This window comes from Moschus berezovskii, chromosome 15 (assembly GCF_049115385.1).
Source record: "Moschus berezovskii isolate FMDL1 chromosome 15, NW_MosBer_1.0, whole genome shotgun sequence".
NCBI classification, from domain to species: domain Eukaryota; kingdom Metazoa; phylum Chordata; class Mammalia; order Artiodactyla; family Moschidae; genus Moschus; species Moschus berezovskii.
In genome coordinates, this window is record NC_142474.1 from 74,397,978 (window position 1) to 74,413,484 (window position 15,507).

Genomic DNA, 15,507 nt, shown 5'->3' on the forward strand with positions numbered 1-15,507 from the left:
GACAGATATTAGACTGGGGGTTGCTGGGGCTGAGGGAGATGAGGGCGCCATAGGTGGTGGCTAAGGGATGCAGGGTTCCTTTTGGGGGTGATGGAAATGCTCTAAAATTGACTGTGGTCACAGGTGACACCTCTCTAGACTAAGAGATACTGAACTACACACTTGGGATGGGTGAATTACACGATACGTCAATTACATCTCAATAGCTTTTAAAGAATCCAAAGACACTATCTAGATAATGTTCTTAATTCTTTATTTTTGATAGAGATTGACAAAGTGTCTGAAACTAACATGGTGACCTGACGGAGGGGGTGTGTGGAGGCCGGAAAGGGCAGATCCAACCCGCAGTGCCGAGTCCAGGTTTCCCCGCCATCTGAAAGCAGAGCACTCCTAGGGTAGTCTGTCCTGTCTACCACATTCCTTATTCATTTCTGGTTCTTGAGGCAATTTTTGCAGCTGCAAGAGTGGAGGATTAATTGGGTTGATTTGGTTTTCAGGTGTCTTTTCTGTCAGGGTACATGCGTGCAAACTGATATAATCCTTAACTTACCCAGTATGGATAAAGAAAAATCAGAAAATTATTAAAATTTCACTGTTAAACTTCTTAATTTGTGACTTGATGCTGGGATGTGGGATGTGGCTCCCGGGGAAGGAGTCATTCACACACTCAGTGTGTGGCTCCCGGGGAAGGAGCTCGGTGGGGCATCAGTGACTGGCGATTTCACCCGAAAACCTTGAGCCACTGCGAATGATTTCTCTGAACTGTGGTCTCCTAACTTTTTAGATAAGGTAACTGCCTGAAGTTGCAAGAATAACACACTGGAACCGAACAAACTGTTCAAGTGACAGCTGCAAGTTCAGACAAGCCCTTTAACTTGATCCGTAATTCCAGTGCCTCAGCGTCCCCATCTGTTAAATGGCCCAAGAGTCAGACTAAGTGCTCTTGAAGGTTCAAAACAAAACACACTCACCGAAACGCTCTTCCTGCTGACCGCCAGATGTTTACTCTGCTCCCTGAGAGAAGCCTCCAGAGACGCGGTCTCCTGTTCCCTCCCCCGCTCCGCCTCTCCCCTCCACCCCTGTCCGTGTATCTACAAGTCCTGTCGCCTCAGGACGCGGTGTTCAGTGACCCCCGACCGGGCTGTGGACCGCATCCATCTCTCCTGCTGTCTATCATGACCCACTCAGAACCAGTCTTTCTTCTATCCCATCCATTCCCTAAAGGGCTGCGTGGTGGTTTAGTCCCTAAATCGTGTCCGACTCTTGCAATCCCATGGACTGTAGACTGCCAGGCTTCTCTGTCCATGGGACTCTCCAGGCAGGAATACTGGAGTGAGTTGCCATTTCCTTCTCCAGAGGATCTTCCCAACCCAAGTATCGAACCCGAGTCTCTTGCATTGCAGGCAGATTCTTTACCGACTGAGCTATGAGGGCAGCCCCTTAATTAGTGGGGGAGCCCCTTAATTAGTTAACTGAAAGTCGCTCAGTCTGACTCTGCAAAGGCTGACTCTTTGTGACAGTCCATGCCAGCATACTGGAGTGGGTAGCCTTTCCCTTCTCCAGGGGACCGTCCCAAGCCAGGGATTGAACCCAGGTCTCGCCATTGCAGGCAGATACTTTACCAGATGAGCCACCAGCGCTGCGACAGCTATCTAAACAGAGTAATCCCAACGCTCCTCTGAAATGCCTTGTGAGTGAAGCGCGACCTTCCCGCGCCAGAGCCCCCTTGCTGCCCGCCCTTCCCCGGCGGGGACGGGAGGGTGTTTGCATGGCCGGCTCCCCGGTGGGGCTGCACTCACCGCAGCCCTCAGGGCGCGGCCCTCACGCCCGGGCGACCCCGTCCCCACCTCCCCGGTGTAACACGCACCTGAGCTCCAGCCGCCCGTCTCCAGGTCTCTCCGCGCGTCTCCGGGGCGAGTCGACCACCGCGCAGCCCGCGCGCGCAGAGGCTTCGAGGACGCGGGGCAGCGGGGGGCGCTGAGGAAGTGGCGGCGACCCCCGCGCGCGGGAGGCCGCCGAAACCGACCTGCGCGCAGCCACCGAGTGGAGCAACAGGCACAGCCGCCGTCCCGCTCGCGGCCGTGCAGCCCCAGAGTAGCGCCCCGGGCGACGCCCGCCCGGGCCCTCGCTCACGGCGGCCCGCCTCAGGCAGCCTCCCCTCGGCCGCGCGGGGCAGCTCCCGGGCCGCTTCACGGCCTCCTCGCCGAACACGGCGCAGGCCCCGTGCGGAGAGCTCAGGCCGGGCCTCTGCGAGGGCGGGCGGCGCGCAGGTGTCCCATGAGCGCGAGCTCCGGCCAGCGCCTGGGGACGGGGTTTGTGTGGGAGGCGGGGGGCGTGCGCCTGCGCGGGGGGCGTGCGTGCGGGCGACTGCGCGGGGGGCGCGGGCCTGCGTCGGGGGTCGCGTGAGCGGGGGGCGCGGGCAGGCGTCGGGGGTCGCGAGAGCGGGGGGCGCGGGCCGGCGTCGGGGGTCGCGAGAGCGGGGGGCGCGGGCCGGCGTCGGGGGTCGCGTGAGCGGGGGCGCGGGCCGGCGTCGGGGGTCGCGAGAGCGGGGGGCGCGGGCCGGCGTCGGGGGTCGCGAGAGCGGGGGGCGCGGGCCGGCGTCGGGGGTTGAGAGCGCGGCGAACGCGGCCTGGCGCACTGGGGCCAGGGCAGCGTGTGAGCGGCTTGCCGGGCCTGCCAGGAGCGGGCGAAGGCGTGCGTGAGAGCGGGGAGCGCGGGCCGGCGTCGAGGGTCGCGAGAGCGGGGGGCGCGGGCCTGAATCGGGGGTCGTGTGACGGGGGTCGCGGGCCGGCGTCGGGGGTCGTGTGAGCGGGGGGCGCGGGCCGGCGTCGGGGGTTGAGAGCGCGGCGGGCGCGGCCCGGCGCACTGGGGCCTGGGCGTCGTGTGAGCGGGGAGCCCGGCCGGCGGGGAGCGCGGGAGGTAATCGTGTGAGTCGGGAGCCTGTGAGTCGGGAGCCTGTGAGCCGCGAGCTTGAGCCGCTGAGCCTGGAGCGTGTGAGCCGGAAACGGGGCCTGTCGGTGGGAAACGCGCGCTGGCGCCCCGGGGCCCTGTGAGCCGCGAGGGCGGGCGGTCACAGTCTGGCCTGAGGGGCGGGCAGCTGGCCGTGGAACCCGGGTCCCCTCCGCGTGCGTCCGGCGGGGCGCCCGGAGAAAGCTGCGCGGCGCCAGCGGTGGGCTTAGACAGTGCGTGCGTCCCGCCACCACCGGGCTCCTAATTGATTTTAATTTGAGGATATTAACAATATCCTGATTTTCCTACCCTCCACTTTGGGTTCTGAAGTGACATTTATCTAAACATTGCTGCATTATTCCAGGTGAGTCTATAGCCAAATGTTTGTGTCTCTTCCTTCCCTTCTCCCTCCGTTTTTATTGGAGTGCAGTTGATTTACCGTAGTGTGTGTGTGTATCAGGTGTGCAGCAGAGTGAATGAGCTGTGTATATATGTATACCCGCTCTTTTTAAAAGCATTTTTTCCATGTGGGCTCTTACAGAATGTTGAGTTCCCTGTGCTATGCAGTAGGTCCTCATTAGTTATCTATTTCATACACAATAGTGTGTAGTGTGTGTGTGTGTCAGTCCCAATCTCCCAAGCAAACATATGTTTCTTTCGTACATGTGTGTGTGTAAAACTGCTAGCGAGGGTCAGAGAGAAACAGGCTAAATTGTGTTGTTTTTTTATTTTACCACTTCAGCCTTGAAAAGATAGTGCTTGAAACGTGAAAGTATTACTGCATTAGGCTTGTCAAGTTGATCCGCAAGGAACATTTCTAGAGATGCAAGAACATGGCAGGTAGCAATAAATATGTGGGCTTACGACAACAGCAGTTTGCTTTAGTGATGTTCTAACAAGGGCTTCGCTGATCGCTCAGTTGGTAAAGAATCTGCCTGCAATGCAGGAGACCCTGGTTCGATTCCTGGGTCAGGAAGATCCCCTGGAGAAGGGAAAGGCTGCCCACTCCAGTATTCTGGCCTGGAGAGTTCCATGGACTATATAGTGCATGGGGTGGCAAAGAGTTGGACACGACTGAGCGACTTTCACTTTGACGCTAATAATAACAAAGCATTTTGGATGTGCAGAGTACCTTTATGGCAGCCATACTTGAAGTAACAGAAAGTAAGGGTGCCCTGTTTGAAGGTGGCACCAATGGAAGGAGATAAGAAGGGCCTGCTCTCTTCATTGCAGGCGGCTGCTGCCTGGTGATCCAGCACGGTGCCTGAAGTCAGCATCCCGGTTCTGACACTTAGCAGCTGTGGGATCTTGGCAAAACCTGTCTTATCTGGGTTAACCGTGGGCAGTTTTTAAAAGTAGGATATTTTCTTAGAAAGGGTTTAGGAAATCTTCATGCAAGTTCGTATTAATTTTAAGAGAGTATCTCTGAGAGCTTTCCACAGAAGTATGTGGATCGTTTATCTGGAGCTGCTGGTCAAAGAGGAAAAAAAGACATGGACAAGAGGAAGGTAAGAACTGGATTTGATCGAAAAGTCATTTGACAGAACGTTGAATTAAAATGGGACTGCTGACATATTCTCATAGCCAAAGCAAATGACCTGTCGGATGCTAGTGAGGAAAAAGTAGAGGGGGGGAAATAGTGTATCTTAACAGGTGTCAGCCACAGATTAAATTGAGAATGCCATTTAAGGAGCTAAATTATGAGCTCCTGGATTTCCTTGGAGGTCTGGTCCGATGGTTAAGACTCTGTGCGGTTAAGACTGTCCGATGCAGGGGGTGCAGTTTCGATCCCTGGTCAGTGTGATCCATGGCCGCAAGAAAAAATTATTAGTTCTGATTGAAGATACTCTACAACCTCAGGAAGGTTGAGAAATAAGAGGAAAGAGGGAATGAAGGATGAGAGAGGCATAGGGTACAGGGAGGCAATGAAGGAAAAGGAAGCACCGGTCTATGGGGGAAGGTGGCAAGAAATAAGATAGGTCTTTAGAAAAAGGGAGAGTATTTGACATGGGCGATGAATTGGAAGTGAGCTTGTCCGAGAAGAACAGCAGCGTTTTCCCCATCTTCTTGTTTTCCTGTCTGTTAGAAGGCATTCAGGATTGAGGTCCCTGGGCACGCAGAGCTGTGTGTTAGCCTCTGTGCAGGATCACGGGCATAGGTACTCAGCTGTAAATGTGTGCGAATTGATGTCATAGGAGATGCTGCCGCTTTGTAGGATGGTGTCACGTAGGCCAAAACGAGAACTGGAAAGACGGAGAGACCAGGGGCCGTGATGAGGAGACCAAGGAACCTACAGCCTGATACAGTGTCCACTGGAAAGTTTCCAGCTTCTATTGCAGTTTCAGTTTGGAGGGAAGTGTCTCCAAAGTGGCGGTAGAGTGAAGGTAAGTTGCTGCTGCTAAGACGCGTCAGTCGTGTCCGACTCTGCGACCCCACAGACGGCAGCCCACCATTCTTCTCCATCCATGGGATTTCCCAGGCGAGAGTACTGGAGTGGGTTGCCGTTGCCTTCTCCGGAGGGTAAGTTGAGGCTAAGATTTCAGAAGACTAAGTGAAGTTGAAGTCATGTAGAAGCAGACTCAGTGTAGACCAGAGTTTCTCACGTTTGAATTAGTTGCCTGGGGGCTTCCCTGATGGCTCAGAGGTTAAAGCGTCTGCCTCCAATGCGGGAGACCCGGGTTCGATCCCTGGGTCGGGAAGATCCCCTGGGGAAGGAGATGGTAACCCACTCCAGTATTCTTACCTGGAGAATCCCATGGACAGAGAAGCCTGGTAGGCTACAGTCCACGGGGTCGCAAAGAGTCGGACACGACTGAGTGACTGAACGGAACGGAACGGAACGGGGGCCTTGTGGGAAGTGCACTTGCTGAGCAGGAGGTGTGAGATCCCGTGTTTCTAACAAGCTCTCTGAGTAGCAAGGGTGTAGCCTTGCCTTTAGAGAAATCTGGAAGAGGAGCATTGGGTAGTGCAGGACAGAACAGGATCAAGGAAAAGCATTATTTTGTGTTTCTTCCTGAGCGTGTTTATAGACAGAGGGAAGCAAGGAGTTGAAGTAGCAATTTCAGGTGTAAGATACCATTGCTAAGCAAAGAGGGAGAAAGAAGGGGAGAGATGATCCATAGAAGGAATGTGAAGGGGGAAGAGTTCAGACCACAGATCCTGAGATTACCCTTTGGAGAGGAGAGAATCTGGCGAAAGGAGGAAGGGAAGAAAGGAAGTCCTTAGGGAGGTGATTTGGAGTTGATGAGGACACTTGAGAGAATTCCTTCTCGATGGCTTCAGTGTATTTACACTGAAAAGAGAGAAGAAGATCCTTGTTGCTCCAGAGAATCCTGGGGGTGGGGGAGAAGGGTGGTGGTGCTAGAAGTAGGGGAAACCCCAGCCACTCCAAGCAACTCTCAGGCATCACCTGTATGTTGTACTGGTGTTTGTTATTCGAAGTAGATTAATTTGAATATGGAAGGCATTGGCTTTTTTTTTCTTTTTTTAAGATAGCTGATATTTTGGCAGTTGTTTCACTGAAATCATCTGAAGCATTTGCATGATGTAGCAAACCAACTTTTGAAACAAAACAGATTAATAGGGTTCATCCCCTAAACACTAGAATATTTTCAATAAATACTACACTGAGTTTGAATCATGCAAGATTTTTATTATCTAATAATTCTGTGGCAATTAAATTATTCCTCAAGTTCTTATGGAATACAGAATAGGGAACAGGTTGAGTGAATCGAGGTAAGTAATACTAGAAAAGTAAAAAGTAGAAATGATGAGACACTAGTTAGCAGCTCTTCATGAATGGCAGTGACGTGTAAGACAGAGTAAGCTGTGAAGGAGTAGTGAGTTTGAGGGCAGAGGAGGACGTGGAAGTGATTCTCTGAAATAAGAGTTTGTAGGAGGTAGTCAGACTTGTATTCTTACTCACATTCTAATGGAGACTTTGTTTTCAGATTTTTCAGGTTGGGATTCTCCTAGTTGAGCCTCAGTAATGAGACTTGTCAAAGAGCCAGGCATTTGCAAGTTGATGATCCGTGTCTGTTCACTGGAGTTCTAAGGAGTTTCTTGTTTTATATTCAGAGGGGAGCTTTTAGCGTATGTATGCTGTTGGGAATGAGCCAGCAGAGGAGGTGTTTATTGAGTTGAATCTTGTTTCCTTTTCCAATATTAGAAAGCTTATTGATTGTATGATATTAACTTTAAACTATTACAGTAAACTAATTGTACATAATACTTCTGTTCATGTATAGTTTTATGGCAAGGACTTGTTCATTAGTTCTGAAGTGTAATATTCTTATGTAATTGAATATGCAGATGATTACTTCAATTAATTCTGTCACACATTTTTAAAAATTATAGAATCTTGAATATACAAATACTTAGGCTATACTGAAAAGGATTGAATCATTCCTTGATAATTCTGGATGATCGTATCATCATGAGTAGCTACAGTTTTGTAAGGTACTCTGAAACATCACAGCATATTAACTTCATGTTGTTTATAGACTCCTGGGGAAAGGGGAAATTTTTGCTTATATTCAGTAGAAAAAACTGTTGACAATCTTTCATTAATTATCATCTTTGGATCATAAAGTTCTAAATTACTAAAACCATCCTTCCCACACTTAGAGTGTCGTTAACACATGTTGTCTGCTCAATAAGTGCATGTCAGATGCAGGAAGAAACAGCAGAATGGTTCCATGAATGCCTGTTGATGAATTTCTTTACAAAAAGCGAGTCTTTATTGCAAGTAGATATCCAATATTGCCTCCATGGAAAGATGTTTGATTTGTTTAGAAATATGTTAAGATTCAGAAATTATTATTTATAGTTATCGGTAGACATGGAAGAATGATACAGATTCATCTGTTATCATATGACTTAGAAGGACTTATTTATTTTTTTATTATATTTATTGGAGGCTAATTATTTTGCAATATTATATTGGTTGGTTTTGCCATACATCTTACGTTCTCAGCTTGTTTTGGCACCGCAGTGTTGAGGCCAGATTTCCTGGGTTTGAATTCTGGGTCTGTTGGTGACCTGCTGTGTGGGCCTGGGCAAGATCCTCAGCCTTTCCGTGCTCCATTTCTCCCTATGTAGAGGGCCTAATGCATTGCCTATCTCCGAGAATTACTGTGAGGATTAAAAATGCCTTAGGACATGTCGAGTGCTTATAATAATGCATAGCAGTTGCCTAGGAAGTCCTCAGAAGGCTAATATCATGGTTACTATGGTTTTCTTAAAAATGGGTTTCTTTACCTCCTGCATAGGTTTTATTGCCGTAAAAGGTAGTTCTTATTGAAAATGGTAACACCCCAAAACCCTGGTATACTGCTTCCTATCAAACAACACAAGGAAAGTTACGTTTTTCCTTTGACCTGAATTAATTGCTTTATGAGTATTATTCATGTATTTTCTTTGTCCATTAATGCTACTCTTATTTATTATTTAATCCTTCAGTAAAAAATTACTTGCCATTGCAACGGTTTTATGTAAAAAGCCAAAGTTTAGGTATTGTTTGTATTTTTAAGTATTTAATATTAGCCTGAAAAGAATCATTTGTCATTTTAGAGCTGCATAAGAAAACATCTAATGAGAAGAACACGGTATAATACAAAAGTTAATTATAAAAAATATTATCCTAGGAAAAAATATTTTGTAAAAGGAATAGTGGCAAAGCAGAAAATCTTCATTTGTTGTAGAGACATACACTTGGAGAACTTAATTTAGAAACACTATTGACCACATTATCGTTTTGATAAAAATCTGTCCTTTTAAGAAGTGTCTGGTTTTCATTTAATGACGAGCTTATTATCACCTTTGTACAGTTAGTATATTTTATCAATAGTTTAAGGACACTGTGAAACAGGATTATTTATGTGTAGGTCAAAGCACAGATTAATGCCGTGAGCTACCTGAGTGACTTCACTCAGTCATCTGAAAGTGCTTCCCAGGATGGTGATGTCTTTACTCTAAGAATTGCACATTGCAAGTGGAACCACTTGGCTTGAGGTGTAAAGCGAGGACCGTGGTGTGAATATGAATACGGAGCCTGTTTGTGTATCGTGTGGTAATGCACGCTCACCTTGTCTAGCACTGCTCTAGAGCTGCGGATATATCACGGTGCTGTGCATCTTGGAAATATGTTTTGTGTTGAAAGACGGTGACAGAGAGTGTATCCGCTGAGCCTCTGGTCGTCCTCGCTGTACCTGAATTTATAATGATTACATGTTTGTGATTATTGTATTTCTCTTTCTCTTCTACTAGACTGCAAGCTAAACAAGAGCCAGGGTCGTCTGTTTTATCTGGAGAGCTTAGGATACTGTCTTCCACGTGGTCGACACTCAGTCTTTGCTCAGTGTATGGAGGCGTGAACGTGAAAGGCGCATCCTTTATGCTCAGAAATTGCTCACATCAGTGTGTTTCTATTTCTCTGTGTTTTCTTCCTGCTGCAGATTGTGTTAGCTTGTGGAAACTTCGGGATGCAATGGTTTGGTGTGAAAGATGAATGGAACTTTAAACAAGCCACTGTGACCTACTCAGAGGAGAAATTAAAAAACTCAAGAATAAGGTTGGTGAGCTTCAGAAAGAACCGTCCCAAAGAAAAGAGGTGAGTCACACTTAGGGATCAGAAAGTGGAGTGGCAGCGAGAGCTCGGCAGCTAGAGGTACTGCACATCCTAGTTTTAATGAAGTATTTGAACTGTTATTTACTTTAATACTGCAGAGACGTAGCTGTGTTATAATTTTTAACTTGCCCTCTGGGATTTTACAGGGGAGAACACGTTGTTAGTATTGTGGAGTGTGAAATTCATGGAAATAATATAAGGTCTTAACAGTGAATGCTTCTAATGACTTAATGTATATTTTTTAGAAATCATCGTTTTCATGATTATACAGAAGTCCACCATAACAGAAACCTCATTCATGATTCAACAGATTGACTTTCAGTTGTTTTTCACTTTTCTGGCTTAATGTTTAATACAACAAGGAACATCTGTTCTACAGATTCATTTCTACATTTCTAATTATTTTGAATTCATTTTCTTTAGTAATAGTGTATTATTTGGTTAAAGTATGAGAACGTTTGGAAATGGTCTTTGATCCATATTTGTAAACTATTCTTAAGAAAGTTTAGATTGCTTTTCATTCCCACCCACAGAAGTATGAAGTAGCCATTTTTCTCAAGACAGAAAAGAAAAAAAAATTTATGCTGTTTTATTCTTAACCCTCTGCAGGAAAACAGTGGTCATTCTTAAGTGTTCTTCATTGTATTTCCCCCCATTTTACTATTTTAAACATTACGAAGAGGGAATGAAATTTACTGCAGCAGCGAATAGTCTCATCTTTTTTTGAAAAGAGCTCTAAATTTTGCAGATTGACCTTATGCAAGAAGAAGAGAATAGAAGCAATGCTGATATGTTATATGAAAAAAATAGGGAGCAGTTAAGAAGAAAGGAAGACCAATGTAGTAAAGAAGCTGAAATGAAACAGCAGCTTGAACTCCCTGTCAGAGCACTCGATGGAACTGAAGACGGAGAAATGATCTGAATCAGGTAGAGTAATCGTTGGTGAAACTTTCAAATTTCTAACACCGTTTCATCTGTATTATTTATAATAGCCTCTTATTTAATATGAATTATTTAGATTTCAAACAAAATGTTATTTCAACCTAGGTATGAGCTGTGACATGCAGAGTTTAAGTGATGCGTTTCTTGCCATTCTTGGTTTCTAGTCGATGCTCTGTATGTGTTTTCTGAGTGGAGGAATGATGTGCTGCTGAAGCTAAGTCGCTTCAGTCGTGTCCGACTCTGCAGCCCACAAGACTCCGCCGTCCCTGGGATTCTCCAGGCAAGAACACTGGAGTGGGTTGCCATTTCCTTCTCCAATGCATGAAAGTGAAAAGTGAAAGTGAAGTCGCTCAGTCGTGTTCAACTCTTAGCGACCCCATGGACTGCAGCCTACCAGGCTCGTCCGTCCATGGGATTTTCCAGGCAAGAGTACTGGAGTGGGTTGCCATTGCCTTCTCCGAGGAATGGATGTAACTTGAGCTTAATTATTAACATAATGATTGGCACTTTTGATCCATTAGACAAAGTAATCTTCTTAATTCCAGTCCATCTATTAATTTTGGCTTTTTTAATGTTAAGAAAGAGGATAACTTGCCTTGAGACTGTGAAGGAACTAGTTAAATGCTTTGTAAAGAAATTTCCTTTCACAATACTATATCTGCATGTTTTTGCTCTGTGATAAATTTAGCAGACATTTAAATTAAGGTCCGAGTTAATCACATGGGATAAAGTTCCTCATGTTTTAAAAGGCTACTTCCTTTAAACAGTTTTATTTCATGGTATATTCTAAGCTTTTAACTGTTTTCTCTTTTTCTTTTAATGATATGGGCCCAAAAACTTCATATAGTGTCTCTCCAGGTTATGGAAGAGCGACATATGACACTCAGAAGCAGCTTTCTGGAGAACGGAATGCAAGAATCTTACAGGAGGGAATCCTGGCCAATCAGCTTGCCAAACAGAAGCAGAAAGAAATGGCTAATAAGGAAATGAACTCTGAGGTATTTTCTGTAGTCATGTATGTGTGTGTATGTATCTGTGTATGTATATATTTTATAAAGGAAGCGTATGTACCACAGAAAGTATAGAGGTTTGTGGAAGCCTATACATCTATATTTTGAGGCGGGATGACATTTTTCATGTGTCGGATAAAGTAACATTTGTAATTCCGATCCATTTGTCTACAGCGGTCAGGAAGGGACATACGATGAGCTCATCCAAGGAGAGGCGTTTAATATTTTCCAAAGGAATTGACCTCGAAATTCTTGCAGCTGTATCGGAGGAGCCAGCATCCTCCTCCGATTGGGCTTTAGGCCAGGAGGACGGTGTGTGCTCCCCCATCGACTGCGCTCCACACCCAGGTCCCTCTGCTCTGGAGTGAGCGTGTGCGTCACTCTAGCACGTCCTTGCCTTCAGTGTCTAAACCAGCGTCCGTCTCGGCTCCACTGTCATGTCTTTAACCAGTGCCCTGTCACCGACCTTTGCACATCATTTACAGATTTCCAATTTGTAAAAACTGCAAGATCAGTTGTAAAAGCATTTTTGAGCACTTTAAAAAGTAACTTCTTCAGGATAAACTTCTACAAGTCCCGCCTCCTCTGCTTCCCCCTCAAGGAAAACCATGCCTCTTGCTACTAGCAATAGATACTTAGTTTTTGGCAGTGATTTCCTTCCTTGATGGGTCATTGGGGTGGTTTGTAACTCCCGCTGATGGTGAGGAGGGAGCATCTGGGCGGTTCAGAGGCTGTGCTGTGGATGCCATTCTCGTGAGAAAAGCAGCACTGTACTCTGTGTAGTGTCCTATTTCAGTGCAAGGGACTTTTGGAAACAGTGATGGATGCGACATAACATGTATTTAGTGACAGTAAGTGTGTTTCGTTGTCTTTCGCCCTGTCTTACTATCTTAAACACTACAAAAAATTATTGAAAGTTATGGCAGCAGCAGATAATCTCATGCTTGTCTAGGAAGCACTCTCTAAATTTTACCCATCTCCCATGAGTGTCTGCACCATGAGTGAAGGTGGAGGCTTGTTTTGTGTTGCTGTTTGTTCTAGAGCAGTGAGTGTGGTTTGATGCAAGAGGACTAGTAGGGTCAGAAGACCTGGTGAAAAGCCTGCAGCGTGCTTATGTTTCTAGCTTCTTCCTTTCTGGACTCATTATAGCTAACGAGTTAATGGATGTTTGTAGAAGTGCTTCGTGCAGCTGTCAATAGGTATAATTCTTGTAGTGGACTATTACAGTGATAGAACAGTAGCATATTCTCAAGGAAAAAATTTTTACAAAGTTTAATCCGTTTAGATATGTACAGAGCTAAGGCTCTTTTTTGGGGTAGCTGTATAGGTTAGGTATCAGATGTATTTTTTTTAAAGCTAGCAAGTGGTGGTGTTTATTGCTGGTATTTGTCATATTTCTTGGGATAATTTTATTTTTCTTCATGTCAATTTTGGAAATATCTCAGCCTTGAATCATTTATTCTTATAGCCTGTCAACTGTTCAAAGGCATCGACTTGTCATTCACTCATAATTAGGGTCTCTAGTGGTGAGCTTTACCAAAACACTTCTTGATTTACTCTTCCATCTGCTATTTATGGTTTACTTAGAACATTTTTGCAAACAATTTGCTCATAATTCTCATTTTCAATTCATTCAGTTCAGTCCAGTCCCTCAGTCGTGTCTGACTCTTTATGACCCCATGGACTGTGGCATGCCAGGCCTCGCTGTCCGGCACCAACATTTAGAGTTTACTCAAACTCATATCCATTGAGTTGGTGATGTTGTCCAGCCATCTCATCCTCTGTCGTCCCTTTCTCCTCCTGCCCTCAATCTTTCCCAACATCAGTTCGGTTCAGTTCAGTCACTCAGTCGTGTCCGACTCTTTATGACCCCATGGACTGCGGCACGCCAGGCCTCCCTGTCCATCACCAACTCCCGGCGTCCGCCCAAACCCAAGTCCATCGAGTCGTTGATGCCATCCAACCATCTCATCCTCTGTCGTCCCCTTCTCCTCCAACCGTCAATCTTTCCAAGCATCAGGGTCTTTTCCAATGAGTCAGCTCTTCGCGTCAGGTGGCCAAAGTGTTGGAGTTTCAGCTTCAGCATCAGTCCTTCCAATGAATATTCAGGACTGATTTCCTTTAGGATGGACTGGTTGGATCTCCTTGCAGTCCAAGGGACTCTCAGGAGTCTTCTCCAACACTACAGTTCAAAAGCATCAATTCATCTGCGCTTAGCTTTCTTATAGTTCAACTCTCACATCCATATATGCCTACTTGAAAAACCATAGCCTTGACTAGAAGGACAGTGTAATGTCTCTGCTTTTTAATATGCTGTCTAGGTTGGTCAGAACTTTCCTTCCAAGGAGTAAGCGTTTTTATCATTTCATGGCTGCAGTCACCATCTGCAGTGATTTTGGAGCCCAAGAAAATAAAGTCAGCCACTCTTTTCCCACCTATTTGCCATAAAGTGATGGGACTGGATGCCATGATCTTAGTTTTCTGAATGTTAAGTTTGAAGCCAACTCTTTCACTCTCCTCTTTCACTTTCCTCTACAGGCTCTTTAGTTCTTCTTCACTTTCTGCCATAAGGCTGTTGTCATCTGCATATCTGAGGTTATTAATATTTCTTCCGGCAATCTTGATTCCAGCTTGTGCTTCCTCCAGCCCAGCATTTCTAATGATGTACTCTGCATATAAGTTAAATAAGCAGGGTGACAGTATACAGCCTTGATGTACTCCTTTCCCAGTTTGAACCAGTCTGTTGTTCCGTGTCCAGTTCTAACTGTCGCTTTCTGACTTGCATACAGATTTCTCAGGAGGCAGGTCAGGTGGTCTGGTATTCCCATCTCTTTAAGAATTTTCCACAGTTTGTGGTGATCCACACAGTCAAAAGATTTATCATAGTCAATAAATCAGAAGTAGATGTTTTTCTGGAACTCTCTTGCTTTTTCAATGATCCAGCGGATGTTGGCAATTTGATCTCTGGTTCCTCTGCCTTTTCTAAAGCCAACTTGAACATCTGGAAGTTCGTGTTTCACATAGTGTTGAAGCCTGGCTTGGAGAATTCTCCTTTTGAGGATGAACTACTATCGTTTGGATATGCGCGTGTCCACCAAGACTGAAGGGCGGCGGCAGGATTTGAGAGCAGCAGGGATGGAGTGAGTCAGGGAGTCGGCTGTAGGGGCTGCGGTCCAGAGGCAGGTGGAGGCCAGGTTATCGAGGCTCCTTGAAGGCCATGGGAGAAACCTCATTTTTTAAATTTCATTTTTCTTTTATGTTGGAATGTACTTGATTTTCAATTTTGTGTTAGTTCCTGATGTACAGCAAGTTGATTCAGTTAGATGAATGCATATATCCAATCTTTTTTAGATCCTTTTTCCCACGTAGGTGACCACAGAATATTGAGTAGTGTTCCCTGTGCTATGGTGGTCCTTGTGGTTAGCCAAGGGCAAAGGTGGGCAGGAGGGATAGCTTAGGAGTTTGGGATTGACAGAGGCACACTACTAGATACAAAATAGATAAGCCACAGGGAATGGCCTCAATTTTTCGCTGAGATAGGAATCTATTGGAAAGATCTGAGCACTGGATAGAATATATGACTATCTCTGAAGTTTATCAAACCTCTAATAAGAAGGGCAAAATGTTCCACAGTATGGAATTTTCCACCACTTGTCCAACTCTCACATCCATACATGACTACTGGAGAAACCATAGCTTTGACTAGATGAACCTTTGTCGATAAAGTAAGTCTTTGCTTTTTAATAATGCTGTCTAGGTTTGTCATAGTTTTCTTGGAAGAAGCAAGCATCTTAATTTCATGGCTTGAGTCATCATCTGCATTGACTTGGAGCCCAAGAAAATAAAGTCTGTCATGGTTTTCACTGTTTCCCCATCTATTTGCGATGAAGTGATGGGACCGGATGCCATGATCTTAGTTTTTTCAGTGTTTAGTTGCAGCCAGCTTTTTCACTCTCTTCGTTCACTTTTATCAAGAGG

At 45.8% G+C, this 15,507-nt stretch overlaps 1 pseudogene; it reads right to left on the reverse strand.

Annotated features, from left to right (window-relative positions):
* Positions 1 to 297: 297 nt before the first annotated feature.
* Positions 298 to 15,507, reverse strand: part of LOC148775481 (ankyrin repeat domain-containing protein 26-like) — a 221,217-nt pseudogene continuing 206,007 nt past the window's right edge.